General features: G+C 46.7%; 1 long non-coding RNA gene across 2 annotated transcripts in view; it reads right to left on the bottom strand.

Annotated features, from left to right (window-relative positions):
• The window catches only part of LOC112550603, a 36185-nt gene extending 31922 nt beyond the window's left edge, over positions 1 to 4263 (bottom strand). Inside the window, exon 1 of one of the 2 annotated variants that reach the window (XR_003094536.1) lies at positions 4218 to 4263. This is a non-coding gene — a long non-coding RNA (uncharacterized LOC112550603). Of the gene's footprint in view, positions 1 to 4113; positions 4172 to 4217 lie in introns of those variants that run through there. The other variant, XR_003094535.1, reaches the window with a different exon arrangement.
• Positions 4264 to 4559: the final 296 nt, after the last annotated feature.

Raw genomic sequence — 4559 nt, 5'->3', positions numbered from 1 at the left:
GAGAACTCAAGCGGAGCTGTGCCTGGAAAGCTGACCAGCCTACACCGTGACCACCTTGGGTGTAAGTAAATAATCTTTTCAATCAACCATTACGCCTCCGTGACTGATTCTAGCTCAAGCGTACCATACCGCACCGCGGTTTTCTCCGGCCCCGCGTGCCCGGGCTGCTGGCCACAGCCTGTGTGCACAAAGACGGGCCCGGCTCGCCCCCGAGATCGGGAGACGGCCCGCACAGTAAGTAGTCACATACCTGCCCAGCCAGCATGTAGCCTACTGCATATGCTCAGTCTATGTATTCACAGTGCAGGAGGAGCACAATCCCCCCCCCCCAAACTGTGTGTAAGAGGCAAAGACAACACTCGCACAGCTAGAAACCCGCCACTTAGGTGCACAACAGGAAGTGGAATCCCACCTAAGGCTTCTCAGTACAGATGTTCTGAAGCTACTTGGAGATTTTCAGCTCATAGCTAACACCTTGACCACTACATGAAAACCAACAGGCAGCAAATGCTGGTAATAGCTGGGCCATGTGCTCCTGATGAAGAACCACAATGAGGGAACAAGTAGGGTTACAATATTTCCAGGTCCAAAAAAGAGGACATCTGTCAGGGGGACACCTCACTCACAACTCACAGCCCCCTGGCCCTGCCAGTGCCCCTCACTCCTGACCTACAGTTCCCCACCCTTCAGGCCATTCTGGTGCCTCCCATTCCTGACCCACAGTCCCTTGGCACTGTCAGTGCCCTGCACTCCTGACCCACAAGCCTCCTGCCCCCCATGCCCTCACTCCCAAGCCATGGCCCCCTCAACCCTGCCAGTGCACCTCATTCCTGACCTGCAGCCCCCTGCTCCCCCCAGCCCTGCTGAAAGGGGCCCCCAGCTACCACCATCCTGACCAGGCCAGAGCACAGCAACTCTGATTTATGCAGGCAGTGGCAGAGCAAATCCAGCTTGGTGTGGGCAGGAGGGAAGAGGAGGGGAGGTCTGTGGCACCCCCTGCCCTGGGCTGGGGCTCCAGTGCTGCACCAGGTGGCCTGGCTATGCCCCCCCCCGGGTAGCATATCTTGGCTGCTCCACTCCTGTGAGCATGGGCACCAGCCCCTGTGCTACCAGCCCAGCCTTGGAGCTCCCTGCCACCCGCATAGGGCTTCTCTGCCCCCTTCCCCCATTGGGGTCCCCCCCCCCCCCCCTGCCACAGCCTCAGCACCTGGACAGCTTCCCACAGCACTGTCAGGCACCCACCCCACCTCACACACCCTTCCCCTCCACACACCCCTGCCACATACCCACACACATCCTAGACAGTCCCCAAGCCCTGGTCCTCCAAGCCCCGCTCCCATAGTCTTACCTGCATCTAGCTGCCAAAGCTGCTGCCACCTGGCTGCCTGGCTACATACTGACCATGTGCATATACGTATGCACTTGTACATGGTGCTCCTGCTTACAGTTGCCCTCCCCCCACTTGCCCCTATGGAGAAAGCAAAATCCCAGACATTTATTCAGATTTCAAAAATCCACATGGACGGAGATCGGTGGATCGAAAAAGAGGACATGTCTGGGAAAACCTGCATGTATGGTAATCCTAGGAACAAGTGTCTACTGGCCATAGACAGAGATTCAGTTGGAGAGGATTTAAGGTGTGGAAAGGCAAGAGTTCATACTGCTTTGGGATTTAGAATTTTTCTGGGTGTATCTAATCCAGCATCTACCCAACTGAAGCAAACATACTGAGAACCCACCTGGCTGTTACTAACCAGTGCAGGTGGCCAAAAGTGTGATACATGTAAATATGTTGAATTTGCATTTGTGAATCTAAAGTTATTTTTTCTGCAGAATCTGCTAATGCCAATACATTTCTATTTTTACTTTATGTTCACAATATATTCTGTACCTGCTAGGATGGCAGCACACTTTCTCACACTTACAGGTGGAGTAATTTATTTATGAAAATCCTGGGGCAAACGTAACAAAAAAAATAGGTGTGGCATGTTTGAAATGAGGGGCAGAAGTAGCCACAACTTGGGAGACAGATTTTCAATGATTTATATAATTGAAAAGATTCAGAAAGGCACCAATTTTAAGAAGCACTTAGGCAAGCCCAGTGCCCCCTCCCCTAATCCCACTGGCTGCCTACGTGCATTTTTAGATACATTTCTAAATGCTTGTGAAAATCTGGCCTGATGTGCTCTATGCAGCCACTTTGGGAGGAGGGAAGTGGGGCTTGAAAGACAATAACAAGATAGGTGTAAGGCTCCTTTGTGCTTTTCCATATTGCCCTTAGGCTTTTCACTTACCAAGCAGGGACAGGCCTTTGGGCCAGGTGAGCTCACAACTGTTAACCATCATGCAATGCTATACTTGACACATTTTGCAAATTCTGTAGAGACCTAACTTGTCTGGAGCAAAATATTCAGCTTTTTAGTTGAGGCACTCTGCTCTGAACAAAGGGGAAATTAGGGCACAGGGAATAAAACCTGAAGATGTGGCAAGAATGGCTGGAGAGTAGAAGTTGTTAGAGTCCTAGATTGCAATGGTAGGTGGGAGATTGGTGGAACATCTATCATGGTATACTGGGTAGGTGGGTTCTGGAAAGCATAGTATGCTATGGTGGATGGTTTGTTGCTGGAGGATGTAGAGTGCTAGATTAGATGGGTCAGTAGATTAAATCTACTAGGTCATTTATAGATGTTATGTTTTTCTAGGTTTAATCCAAACTACAGCCATCACTATACACACATGGACATCTGTATTCCAAACTAAAATTGGTTCCAGTTCAAATTAACTAATCATTGAATGAGGACTAAAGTTGTTGCAGATTAGGGCAGTCTGAACTAGGCAATTTAAACTATATTAATTAACATGTATATATGACATTGCTTTTAGGAAAAACAGTCCTTAGGAACCAGCAGATAAGTATTGCAAATATTAGTCCCGGCAATGGAAACTCAACTTGGTTTTTGCAATACAACAGAGGCTATCAAGCACAAAGTAACACCTTTACAAATCAAATGTGCCAACAACACCTCACCATGATTAAGTATCAGTATTCTGAGTAAGCCTCCAGCCCTGCTCAAGCACACCAACTACTGATCTGTGAAAAAAAAGTGGCAAACCCCTTTGCCACCTGCCCCTCTCCCTCCTGCCCCCAAAACCACATTGGCTGAGGTGGTCATTAACACTGAGGTCAATTGCACCCATTAGGCTTCAGAAACTGCACTTCAGGTAACTGTCAGTTGGTTTGCAACAATGTAGCAGTGCTTAAATAGTTTTATTCTCACCTCCTACTTCCTTCCAACCAAGTGCTAAATCCAGACACAAAGGCTGTAAATTGGGTCTCTTAAGGGACCGATGGTCAATAATCATCTATTAACCCTTAATTTGAATTGAAATTAGATTCAAACTGTGTCATGTAAATTACTTAAAATGGTTTAGAAAATGGTGAGCTCGTCTACAAGGCCAGCATGTTCTCAGATTATGTGAAAGTTTTGCTATCATACCAAGCATACTATGCAAAGGTCTTTCTATAACACAGTTTCTCCACCTGTGGTATGGAGAACATTTTACCCCTGGGGGTATGTGAGACACAGGCAGGGGGTACATGGGTACCCTAACACTCTCTCTTTCTCGCCCTCTTTTCCCTTCTCTCTTGCCCTCTTTTACTCTCAAAACCATGGCAAAAAATTTGGTGCGCTGCGCATTAAAATTCCCCAGTAATAACTTGGCATGCCATGCTTTGTGTGGCACTGGGCTCAGCCCTCCTAGCTTTGGGCAACATCACCTCTAGCCCAGGTACATACTTGAGTTGTGCACCGCTGGTGTAAAAGGTGGCAACTCTATCCACACCAGATCAGACATCTGTCATATCATGGCCTTATATACACAGTCCTTCTTCCAACATATAGCACACATCAGTCTGTAAATATAAAATCCCCTGGAAAGTTGAGTGCTGGGGTACTTATTAAAATTTTCAGGAGTTAGCAGGTACTTGCTACTTAAAAGGTTGAGAAACACTGTTCTATAACAATGCATCATATTACACATAAAAATATTGCTATAACACCACATATTGCATATAATTCCACAAGTTCACCACCTAAGTTTAAAGGAAGGCACCTCTATTTTAGATGTTTTCTTGGAATGCAACTCATCTGTTGGACTGCTGCCAAAGCTTAGGACAAAGCTGTTCACTGCCTACCATCCACTCTCAAGACTTGTACCTCATTGCTGGATGTGGTGTCTGACACTGTGGTTCTCGTAACTGTTTGCCATATGGTATTAAGAGCAACAGTAACTATGAATTTAGAGGAAAAATGTTCAGCTAATTCAGCTGTTCAGGATCTTGGCAGAAAGATGTCTCAGGAGTGAGTTTGAGGGAGTTAATTTGCCATATGTGTGACTGTTTTACTCTCACACTGCTCAGCCGATTTCATTTTCTACTTCCCATGTTTCTTTCTTTAAGAACATCCTATTGCACAGATGGGAAAGAGAAACCAGTTCACAATAACTGAGTTCATTTTACTCAGAATTTTCTAGTTTGAAAGAACTACAGATCCTATTCC

The sequence above is a fragment of the Alligator sinensis genome, unplaced genomic scaffold (assembly GCF_000455745.1).
Source record: "Alligator sinensis unplaced genomic scaffold, ASM45574v1 scaffold989_2, whole genome shotgun sequence".
NCBI lineage: Eukaryota > Metazoa > Chordata > Crocodylia > Alligatoridae > Alligator > Alligator sinensis.
Note: the sequence above shows the minus strand (reverse complement) of the source record. Positions and strands in the feature narration are given on the sequence as shown.